At 36.8% G+C, this 12,988-nt stretch overlaps 1 long non-coding RNA gene across 1 annotated transcript in view; it reads left to right on the plus strand.

Annotated features, from left to right (window-relative positions):
- Positions 1–4,526: 4,526 nt before the first annotated feature.
- The window catches only part of LOC129009805 (uncharacterized), a 52,260-nt gene continuing 43,798 nt past the window's right edge, over positions 4,527–12,988 (plus strand). The window contains exon 1 of the long non-coding RNA XR_008492848.1: positions 4,527–5,233. This is a non-coding gene — a long non-coding RNA (uncharacterized LOC129009805). The remainder of the gene's footprint in view (positions 5,234–12,988) is intronic.

A 12,988-nucleotide genomic window follows, 5' to 3' on the forward strand; every position in this document is an offset into this window, starting at 1 on the left:
ATTTCTGAGTATTCTTTTTTATGCCATTGTATTTTTGTCTCATAGGTACATTTTTCATAAAAAATATTAATACATTTTTGAGGTTTTCTTTCCATTGCACAGTCTTTCCAAGTTTCTTGCCTCTGTCTATTTTGTCTTCCTTAAAAAATTTTTGTAAACATTTGTGGTATACAACATGATGTTTTGAAATATGTGTACATTGTGGAATGGCTAAATCAAGCTAATCAATATATGCATTACCTCACAAAAGTATCAGCTATTTGTGGCAAGAATATTTAAAATCTACTTTTTAAGCAATTTTCAAGTATACATTATTATTAACTATAGTCACCATCATACAATAGATCTCTTGAACTTATTCCTCCTGTCTAACTGAAATTTTATATCCTTTAACTTACATAACCCCTTTTCCCCTCTTGTTACTTCCTACCTCTTCCATGAGTTTGACTTTTATAGATTTCATATATAAGTAAGATCATGCAGTATTTGTCTTTCTCTGCTTGGCTTATTTAACTGAACATAATGTCCTCCAGGTTCATTCATGTTGTTACAAATATTTTTTGTTACAAGATAAAATGTTACAAGATTTTATTTTTTAAGGCTGAATAGTATTCTAGTGTGTATGTGCAGCCAATTCTCTATATCCACAAGTTCTGCATCTGCAAATTCAACCAACTTTGGAATAAAAAGATTTTTAAAAATGACAACAGTAGAAAACAGAAACAAAAAACGATACTATATAACTGCTATTTACATAGCATTTACATTGTATTAGGTATTACAGGTAATCTAGAGAGTTTTTTTTTCTTTTTTTTTTTGAAACGGAGTCTCGCTCTGTTGCCCAGGCTGGAGTGCAGTGGCATGATCTCCGCTTACTGCAAGCTCCGCCTCCCGGGTTCACACCATTCTCCTGCCTCAGCCTCCAGAGTAGCTGGGACTACAGGCACTCACCACCATGCCCGGCTAATTTTTTGTATTTTTTAGTAGAGACGGGGTTTCACCGTGTTAGCCAGAATAGTCTAGATTTCCTGACCTCGTGATCTGCCCGCCTCGGCCTCCCAAAGTGCTAGGATTACAGGCGTGAGCCACCGTGCCTGACCGAGAGATGATTTAAAGTATATGGAAGGTTATGTGTAGGTTATATGCAAATACTACGCTATTTTATATAAGGAACTTGATAATCTGAGGATTTGATATCCTTGAGGTATTTGAGAGACAATTATATATTATATTTTCTTTATTAATTTATCTGTTGATAGACACTGAGTTTGATTCTGTATCTTGGGTATCATGAATAACACTGCAATGAACACAGGAGTACAGATATCTCTTCAATATCCTGATTTCATTTCCTTTTGATATATACCCAAGAGTAGAATTGCTGGATCATATGATAGTTCTATTTTTAAATCTTAGTCTCCTAAGAGACTTTCCTCAATGTTTCATGGCATACCATAAGGGATTCCAGTTTAGATATTGACCTACCAACCAAATTGAATCCTTTCTCTTTTGGAGTTTATAAGGTAAGGCACACAGCAGAACAATTAGGCAGCAGTAGAACAACCACATTGAAGAGAGGCTGGGACAAAGGGAAGCTGAGTCACAAGAATGAGTCAACAGCTCATGACCATCTCAGGGGATGACAAACAGATGCTATGGGGTCTCTGGGACTGTGGATGTCTATTGTTTTCTGAATGCGGATGAATAACTTACCAGGTCCATGAAGGCGAACTGAATGACTACTGAAATAAGTTTCTGGGTTGTCCATTTCCTTGTACATCCTTGCAACCAATTCCTACTACACGGTTAAACTGATAGTGCTTGTGTCTTGTAACCTAAAGGATTGTATTAGGACTGTATGTATCCTGAAGGAACCCCTTTAGGGTTCTCTAGAGAGACAGAATTAGTAGGATAGATATATACGTCTAAAGAGGAGTTTATTAAGTATTAACTCACATAATCACAAGGTCCCACAATAGGCCATTTGCAAGCTGACGAACAAGGAGAGCCAGTTCCACTTCCCAAAGTGAAGAACTTGGAGTCTGATGTTCAAGGGCAGGAAGCATCCAATATGGGAGAAAGATGTAGGCTGGGAGGCTCGGCCAGTTTAGTCTTTTCACATTTTTCTGCCTGCTTTATATTCTAGCCGTGCTGGCAGCTGATTAGATGGTGCCCACCCAGATTAAGGGTGGTTCTGCCTTTCCCAGCCCACTGACTCAAATGTTAATCTTCTTTGGCAACACCCTCACAGACACACCCAGGATCAATACTTTGTATCCTTCAATCCAATCAAGTTGACCCTCAGTATTAACCATCACAAAGGCCTTAGCACACACAAATGATACAAAGTCAAATCAGAAGAAATAATTAATATAAAGGTTAAAATCTGCAGGCTATAGATTTTTGGCTAACAGTTTCACAAAATTCCCATTTTCTCTGGGTGCCTGTAAGGAATATAGACACTAAGAGTGTGTACTCTGTGAGGAGTGCTCTGTGGATTTGAATCCTGCTTGTGTGGCCTGAGCTTGTCTGAGCTATATTTCCTCATCTGCAGGGATAATAATCAAAGATAGTTCCAGAATTTCTTTTTAGAAGAGGCTTGTGCTGGCAATCTGGCTGAAAGGGGAGCTTTACACTGAGCTTGCATAGCACTTTTCAAAAATGTCAATTGTCCATATCAAAGAGTCAGGAATGGGTAATGGTGATTGTTGGTGTGTGTTATGTGTATGTTAAAGACGCCCATTGGTACCACCATTCATAATAACAACACTGGTTTCTTATGAAGGCTAAATTAAATCATATATTTAAAAAGTTTAATATAATGATGAACAATAAAGTGTCCTATACATTATTAATGATATTATTAAATTGTTATAATAGTTTTATTATCAAGCAAATGAATGAAGGAGTTATGACTAGGAAGAGCAAGAATGTCTTGAAGTAAGAGGTAGAAGCAGGTTCTGGTGTTTCTACATTTGTTCTTACCAACAGGCTTAATAAACATCTAGTACAAATCTAGAATTGAATGAGTATTAGTCTGTTTGCTGTACTAAATCGTATCCCTTTAACTCTCCAGAGAACTCCTCCTCTGTGGTCACTGCCTGTGTTGAAACTATCTGCTCACTGGATCTTTGCTCTATTACTGTGTCATGCTCTCTTACAACTGCATTTCTAGGGGACTGTCTTCATAGTGTAGGCAATGATTTGCTCCCCAAACATGCTGCTTCTGATTTTTATATTTTTGTCCTGACAGCCAATTCAGTTTCAGCTCCTGATGGCCAGGCACCCTATTATTTTTCCTGGATTGTTTCTTGCATCAAGTCTTTATTTACTTTGCAAATCTCATATACCTACAGGATAGGGCTGAGACAAGGCACACGGAAACAACCCCCAATGTAGATACAAAGGGTATAGTAAAATTATACTGTTAATCAAATCTTATAAAATATATTTCTCTTATTTTTGCTCATTCAAAACTTCCCATGAATTATCATCTAAGTTGAGACATAGTTTCAGGAAGCCATAGTTGCTGAGGCTTGAAGAATTAATGCTCTTTGAGGCAGAACTGGGGCATCTATTTGCCTGCTCCAACTGTTTAAGATAACTCAGCATTCCCATGCACACACATATAGAACTAAATTTGCTTTGATGATATCTCCTTTTTCATCACTGTCATGCTTACTTCTACTTACATTACTTACTGTTTTTTTTCATGCTAGATTTGGTGTTGCTTTGGTTTGGCTTTTCTGAATAGGTTTCAGCTTGATTTGTCCCTTTATCTCCATGTGGCCCTTAAATGCAACTCCATTGTCCACAGCTTTGACTTGTGGTCTTTAGGAGGGACCTCTCCCTTTGACCCTTCAGTGATCCATCCATCCTTCCTTGGTCCTGCGTTGGAAGTTGGGGAGTTGGATATGCTCCAACTTTTAAGGACTTTGGCTATCATCAGGATGGTCAGCTCTCAACATTTATTTCTATTAACACTTAGGAAGGATGACTTTCACATAAACAACACATTCCCACTGGTGTAGCTGGGTTTTGTAAAACTCCTACCACACTAGAAATATCTTTAGTCTTTTTCTCCAACTCAAGAATGCAACTAGTAGAAGTGTCAGCAAGAATGGCATTATTAGTAGGATATCTTTAAATTGACTGTGATTTATAAACATCATTACTTTATAATACAAAATAATACTTCAGATGTACTTCAAAATTGGATAAGATACTTCAGTTATTTTTTAAGCTTTTTTTTTAAAGCAAAGGAATTCTTTTTATCAGGGGCCTTTAACTAAGAAGCCCAACATATAAAAAAACTGAGAAAATTTCACTGATTGGATTAGGATGGGGTCCAGAACTTGATTCCTTCAGTGTTCTGTGAACCCTAAAGCTCCTCAATAAAATCCTTTGGGCTTTGCACAGCACAATTTGAAACTCAATGGCCTTGCTTACATTGTAAATAACAAGCAATGATTCCGTGGAGTTGGAACCACTGAACTGTGACAGCATAGTACCATTTGGAATATTCGAACTGAACTTTAGTGCACTGCCCTATTCCATCATTACCATGTTTCTCCAGGCCGTTTGGTAATTTTCAGACTCTTCTTGTGACTCTTGAAAATGACCTAGGAGACAAGGATGCCTGGACTCCTGCCCTCTCCTAGGCTCTCAATGCCATCTCATCTTCATCCAACTCACCCTCTTCTGCCTGGCTCTTGTTTTATTGAGTGCCATCTGTCCACTTCGCCGTGCCCTCTGGAACCCTCTTTCATTATCAATATACTCCATTATCTACTCCACACCAAGTTTTGCTCTTTTCTGTATGTTTCCTTATCTTAGTTAATGACAACACCATCCTCCTCCTGCTCTCTAAGTCATCATCCCTGATTACTCCCTCTCAAGTACCCTCCACTTCAAATTAGTCACCAATTCGTATGAATTCTAGTTCTGAACTGTCTCACAAATCTGACATCATCATCTCTCCTCTAGGCTGTTAAAATAACTCCTTGAACACCCACCTTTGAATATAGTCTGTACTTTAAAAAGTTTTCTGAATGCAGTGCTTATTAGTTTTAATCTTTCCCAAATGTCTGTGCCGTCATTCTTGGCTTCACCCCTGCTTGTTTCTATTCTTCCTGGCTTTAATCTCACATTTGGATAAAGATATTTGAGATGTTTTTCTATGCAATGTTTATAGTGGGCTGTCTTTTGAAAGACCAACAGTGATAGCCTTAAGGTAAGTTTTATATATATATGTATATAACAAATTTTAGCAATTTTACTTACTTTTATTTTCTTTTTTATTATATATATTTTTATTATACTTTAAGTTCTAGGGTACATGTGCACAATGTGCAGTTTTGTTACATATGTATACATGTGCCATGTTGGTGTGCTGCATCCATTAACTCGTCATTTACATTAGGTATATCTCCACTTACTTTTGTTTTCTAGAGAAGAAGTTCTCAACCTTGGTTTTGTTTTGATCAGGTATTTTGGAGATCAAAATACCAGGGAGAAGTAAAATAATAGCACGCTTGGAAGCATGCATGACTCAAAGTCATTTTTACATTGCAGTTGGTCAAAAATCTGAGTTTTCTCAAGGGAGGGTGACATGTTTGATAACATCATCTGATGTGTATAACTTAAATCTCCCAGTGTCTCAGTTTCCTCGTTTGTAAAGTGGATATTTTAATGTAATCCAGATCAATGATACCCAGATTATAGGAAGGCAAAGTTAATTGTATGATTAATGCAGAATTCCTAGCACAGGGCGTTACTCAAAATGAACTTTCAATGACTAGGAGGCATTACAATCAATCCAGAGAAGAGACGTCAGGAAATTTTACAGCTTATAGGTCTTACCTGACCCAGAGATGTATTAAGTTTTGATTGTACTGTGTTTTTTATTCTTTTAAGGTGAATTGGTTACCAACATTAACAAACTGGGGGGATATTATATAAAATACATATTTTAGTTTTCTTTCGAAACACTTGAAAATGTGGTAATACTAATTGATAGTGGTCAAGAACTCTATAAAGTTAATCCTAGTCACTGCTCTGTCTATTACTTTATACCAAGGGTGCATTATTCTTTCACTACCAGTCTGTTTCCACCTCCTGGTCTGAATAATTTTGGTGGACCTGTCCTGTTACTTTAGGGATTAATAAATTTGATTTAAATTACATCAACTTTTGCAAATGATAGTACTGTTTCTTCAAAGAGCAAGCATGAGTCATGCTCTTCTGATGGCCTTTCTGATGTAGTTTAAAGAGTTACAAAGCTGTTCATACTCGGTAAACACCTCCCATTTGAAAAACTGTGGTAGGCATGAGTGTCTCCTTGAGAAACACCCTGTTGTTTCTCTCAGGGATTTTGTTATCTAGTAAGAAGGAAAAGACAAGGACACGTGTAATCATACATCAGGGAATAATGTGGTTATGTCCAATAATAGAAGTACAGAGAGATGTTGTGCCACAGAGAGAAAAAGTGTATTTGGATGAAATCTGGGAAAGAACAGTGCAGTCTTCATGAAGTGTTTCATTTATTCAGCAAATGCATTTAGGGACATTACACAGAGGAATAAGTGGTGCGTATTGGGCATATAGAACCTGCTCTTAAAGGACAGGGAGTCTAATGGGGGAGAGATGAGCAAGTGAGACCAGCAAAGTATTATAGGGAAAGACTACAAGGGAAATGGATAACAAGTAGTTTAGTGCAGTGATTGATTCTACCTGAAGTTAGAGACATGGGGAAATTTGCCCCAAAGAGGATATAACTCACATTTGGAATTTAAATGGTGAGCAAGCGCTCAGGTAATGAAGAGGAGATAAGAGTGAGTTTTACGTAGATTAAGCCAAAGAAAGTAAGATATGTTAATTGGATTTTAAAGAAAAGATAGGGTTTTAATAGTTACACATAGAAATTTGGTGTATTAGGTAGAGAAAAGAGCCATAATTAAGGCATGTGGTTTAGGGCATATTCAAGATTGATCAGTAACTCGCTTTGACTCCGTCAGAGTGTAGTGAGAGTTTAGATTAGAAAGCAAGATGGGTTTTAGATTATGGAAGGCCGTGGGAGCCAAAGCAAAAAGTTTAACTTTAGGAAATGGGGTGTGCCAGAATGTTCTTGAATGTGGAAAGACAGGCCCAAGGCTAAACTGTAAGAGAAGAATTCTGGTGACAAATGTGGGTGGGGGTGGATCATAGTGAGGAGAGACTGGTGTGTGTGTGGGAAGGGGAGGTGAGATTAACTGGACTTGAGACTGCTGAGTCTCTTAAGGATTACGGAAGATTTTGGGGGGGCAATGCCCAGATGTTGCCATAACCTTATCTTTTGTTTTAAAATGAAAGTATTATGTAAACAGAGAAGAGAATAAAAATATTATGTAAAAAGAGAGGAACACTACACAACACAAATAAACAAGGCTGAAAAGCCTTGTTTATTGTGAGGAGGAGGGGAGAAACTGGGGTGAGAAATGTTGCTACCTGTTGCAGCAGCTACCTGATCACTCAAGAGATTTGCATAATTTCTTCCTCCCACTATATCCCATTCCAGCAGCCAATATCTGTAACAAAAGGGAAGCTATTATGGAAGAAAATGTAATAAAAATATTATCTAGGCATTTGTTTGCACTATCTGTAGTCAACATTTTATGGATTCTGACTCATTCAATCCCCATAACAACACTGTGTGGTAGATTATTTATTCCATTTTACAGTTGAAATAACCAGGACTTTGAGAGGGGAAGTGACACATGCAAGGTCATGTAATGAGTAAGTGGCAGGGCCGAGATCTGAACCCAGAAATATCCAGATTCAAAGCCCATTGTTTCTCCAACAAATCCATCCTATTATTTTGCATTTTTGTATTATTTTAGAAAATGATCATATAAAATATTATTGTTGATATATGTCTCCCAAGTTGATATCACACATCTCAAATTTGTACATTAAGGAAAGAAGCAAATTAAGGAAATTCAGATAAACAGAATACATTCCTTTCCAATTTTGTTCATGCAAGTTTAACTTTTACATACTGAAAAGCCTATATTACAAAATTAGGCAACCACAAATGTAAATGTTATTTAGTTTTTTTCTTATACTTATTAGACTGATTGTAAGAGTTGATCTCACCTAAGATTAGAAAATAGTTTTGTACATCACCTCTCACAGGAACATAAAAAATGAAACTGATAAATTTATGTGCCATTGTGAATTCTTTATGACTGAGTTGTCAATTGCTTTCTTTAGGCAATGAGCCAATGTTTATGAAGTAGCTACAATGGGCAGAGTGCTTTGCCAGGATCTGTGGAAAGTTTCAAAAGATGCAGCTGTAGACATGATTTCCATCACAAGAGAGTTATGATCTAATAAAAAAGATGGACAAAATATACAAAATAGGGGAGAACATGAGCACATATATAACTACATCTCTATGACATGAGATCATGTATGCATTACTAGAAAACAATGATGACTATAACAGTGATAGATACATGTCTAGGGACTACAAAAATGGCCAGAATTAAGCAGGAGTGCTTCTCATAGACTGAATATGATGAAGTAGTCAATTCTGAGAAAAATTTGAAAGAAATTTTATAAAATTAGAAACCAAAGAAGTCTGTAGAATTCAAATACTTTTTAGACTTTTAATCTTTCCAAGTTGTACAGTCTGTGACTAATAAGTGATATGAAGTAGAAAAACTTCAAACCAATTTAGCATGCAATGTTTTACATTCTCAGTAGAGCTTATAAACTTCATTCATTTTCAAAGTTGCTCAAATTTAAACAGAAGATAACTAGAAGGCTAGTGGGTACAAATGAAACAGTACACAGAGTCATTAAAACAAATATATATGATATTATGATAAAAGTTGCTCCTATTAATTCATGATAACATTCATTATTTTAGATTTAACAGTAAAGTAAGGTATTATATTGATGTTATGATTCAGTGAAAAATCCATTGAAGTAGCAACTATTCTCTGGGTCTTCCAGTTTTGAATATAGCTGTCAATAATTATTGATTAAGAATTAATAGTTATATTCACAATAGTTTAATCTATATTAGTGATATCCTATGGTTCACATTAGTCATGGAATGTGGCAGCTTTGGAATTAGGGGTTTGAATTCTGAAAGTCCTTAGTTTCTGCCATTCTACTCTATGTATAACCAGAAAAACAATCCTTTATGCTCCTTGAGGAAAAGTATAATACAATGGCTCAAGAGCTGGATGAAAACAGAAGGAATTATGGTTTTGTTTCTGATTTAGAACAGGATTAGCTCCTACTTTGAACAAATGTTGTATAAAGTAGTCCCTTGTTATCTGCAGGGGATATGTTCCAAGATGCCTGAAATTGTGGATAGTAGTGAACCAGATTGCTGTCAATTGGAACAAATTTCTGCTTATGTCTTCTACCTACAGATTTAATGCCTTTTCTATTTTGCCTAAGCACTTATGCACTGTGGATGTAATTTTTGCTGTTTGAGGTAGGACAGCAAAACTAGCATGAATTTCTGTTTCCTTCTTCACAGTTTGACAAATAGATTTGTTCTTACTGTAGATCTCAGCAACCTCAGTGTATGAATTTTTTCTTTACTTATTAAGTCAAGGGCTTTCACCTTTTCACTTAAAGGAAGCACTTTGCAGCTTCTCTTTGGCATATCCGAATTGCCAGTATCACTACTCTTGTGCTTTGGGACCATTATGAAGTCAAATAAAGATTATTTGAACACAAGCACTGACATACCACAACAGTTAACCTAATAACTGAGGCAGCTGCTCAGTGACTAACAGTTTGGTTGATTAGGCAGCAACGATATGCTGGACAAAGGGATGATTCACGTCCCTACATGAGACAGAGCAGGGCGGCCTGAGATTTCATCATACTACTCAGAATAGCATACAATTTTAAACTCATGAATTGTTTCTTTCTAGAATTTTCTATGTAATATTTTTGTACTGCAGTTGACTGCGGGTAACTGAGACTGGAAAAAGTGAAACCACAGGTAAGGAGGGACTACTACATCTTTGAGCACTGATTTTTTTTCATTTGTCCTTTCATTCATTCATGTTTTTATGAGGGTCTACAATGTGCTAGGTACTGTTATAAAGTGGATCAAAACAAAACTAGTCCTTGCCTTATTAGAACTTATATAATGGAGGGAAAAGAAGTAAATACTGATAAAGATGAAATTTCAGATTGTGAGATATCTTTGAAAAAAAAGTAAGATGCTATGAGAGAGAACCAGGGGCTGGCAGTGAACCAGTTTTAGGTTGTCTGGTTAGGAAAGTCTCTCTGAGGTAGTGACATTTGAGCAGGGACTTGAGCTGGCGATTTCAAGAGAAGAAAATGAGAAGGCCATGCCAGGCCCAGGAAACAACACTTACAGAGACCCTAGTGAAAGGATGTGGCAAGTATTAATATGAGGAACCTAGAGGAGGCTGATATGAGTGTAGCTTTGGAAATAAAGAGGAGAGTGGTCATGGGTTAGAATAAGTTTTGAGAAGCTAGATCAGCACAGGGCTTCTTACACCTTAGTCATGTTAAGGGCATTGGATTTTTATTGTAGGGACAGGGGACGCCATTGAGTTTTAGTTGAGGAATGACAGGAGCCTCAGGCTGTTGTATGGAGGGTGGATTGAAGGGAGACAAAAGGAATCAGGGAGAACAATGAAGAGAAAGAACCTTAATACATTGCCTAGTTGGTAGATGATGGTAGTAGACTTTCCCACAGGGATGACAGTCTAAATGAACAGAAGGGGAAAATCCCAGGATGTATTATGGAAGCAGAATGAATAAAACTCATTAATAAATCAAATGTGGGATAAGGAGAGGTGTAAAAAATGACAGGAGCTATTTATAAAAATTATATTCTGGCTTACAATAATATACTAAACATCAAGGGCATTGCTACCAATATTATAAAGGTAATAACTTTTTAATTAGACTTTATTTTTTGAGTAGTTTTAATTTCACAGCGACATTGGGTGCAAGGTACAGAGATTCCCCAATACTTTCTGCCCTCACACATATGCAGCCTCTCCCCATATTAACCTCTGCCACAAGAGTGGGACCTGTGTTATAACTGATAAACCTGCATGATGCATCATTTCATCCAGACTCCATAGTTTACATGGCCCACAGTTTACATGGTTAACTCTTGGTGTTATACATTCTATAGTTTCAGACCAATTTATATTGACATGTACTCACTACTATAATATCATACACAGTAGTTTCATTGCCCTCAAAATTTTCTGTGCTCTGCCCACTTATTCTTTTCTTACTGCTACCCACTGTAAACCAGTGCTCTTTTTACTGTCTTCATAGTTTTGCCTTTCCCAGAATGTCATTTAATGGGAATTATACAGTATGTAGCCTTTTCAGATTGGTTTCTCTTACTTAGTAATATGCATGTAAGTTTCCTTCATGTCTTTTCATGGCATGATAGCTAACTGCTTTTGGCACTGAATAATATTCCATTGTCTGGAAAAATCACAGTTTATCTACCGATTCACCTACTTAAGGATGCCTCAGTTGTTTCTAAGTTTTGGCAATTATAAATAAAGCTGTTATAAACATCCATGTGTAGGTATTTGTAGGGACATGGTTCCAATTTCTTTGGGTAAATACCAAGGAATGTGATTACTGGATCATATGGCAAGAGTATACTTAGTTTTTTAAGAAACCACCAAACTGTCTTCCAAAGTGTCTGTGCCATTTGCATTCTCACCAGCAGTGAATGAAAGTTCCTGTTTCTCCATATTCTTGCCAGCATTTGGTGGTGTTAAGGTTTTGGATTTTAGCCATTGTAATAGCTTGTAGTAATTGTAAAGAAAACAACTGCTTGTTTGTTGATTGTTGTTTTTATTTGCATTTCCCAACATCAAAAAATTCAGATAATGAATTCATTTCTTTTTCCACTTGGAAGGAACATCTTGAAAAAATTTGAATGTTAAACAATACATGCTACTAAATTGTAAGAGAAACCATGAATTTAGAGATAAACCTTTAATCCAGAAGTAGCAAACACTGAAAGAATTTGATACCTAAATTACAATTTTAGACCAAGAAAATCAGCCAAAAGGACTTAAAAGTATAAATAAATTGGCCTAAGAATCTTTTTTAGGGACAATCCTGCTCTTTCCTTGAAGAAAAATTACCAGTCTTAAAGACACTTTGGTTTGGAAACACTATAATATTTGAGGTTAATCGCCCTTCCAGAAAAAAGTCCCTATGGGGATGAGGCAACAGTGTGGGTTACTAGAGAGAATTCAGGGATGAACAAAGAGATGGTTATTCTGAGTCAGAAAGGACTTGGTCATATATTCAATTCTGGAAACATCAGTCATCCTTGCTGTGCAAATCAGTGAGAACTAGAAATATCTCTTGTGTTAGAGAAAGGATCTTAGTAAAAACACCCACATGGGGCATTATCTTTGTCATAGAGAGAGATAGAATTCTAATAAATAGCATTTGAAGTAGATGGATCCATGGCAACATGGCAACCTCCTTTGGTGCCCAAGGACCATTGGTAAGTGAAGGCCCAGAAGGCAACCTAAAGTGGGAAAGCAAAAAGCAAAAAAAGCTCAGATTTCTTAATTTTAACTATTACCTGATAAATATAGTTCAATGAAATGGAATGAGCATCAACAAATGCTCCAGGGGCACATAGAATTTCAGAGATTTCAGTAAGCTCCTGGAAGCTGACACAAAATCTGCAAGCTTATTGTAGGAGGGTCTGACACTCAGATGTAGATCTTTGGAGTCATGTAGATAAGGGCCTTCTTCAAGCAGGACCAGGGGCTGGGAGGGATTGGAGTACAGCAGTCATTGTAGAGAAAGAGCAATGAGGTCTGGGGAGCAGGAGGGAGCCTGGGGACTTAGACTTGAACTCACTGAGAATCAGGTGTGCAGAGGGCTTGAGTATCCCACAAGACTTAGTTGATGCTATCAAAAATGTGACTCAGCTCACAATAAATTA

This window comes from Pongo pygmaeus, chromosome 10 (assembly GCF_028885625.2).
Source record: "Pongo pygmaeus isolate AG05252 chromosome 10, NHGRI_mPonPyg2-v2.0_pri, whole genome shotgun sequence".
NCBI lineage: Eukaryota > Metazoa > Chordata > Mammalia > Primates > Hominidae > Pongo > Pongo pygmaeus.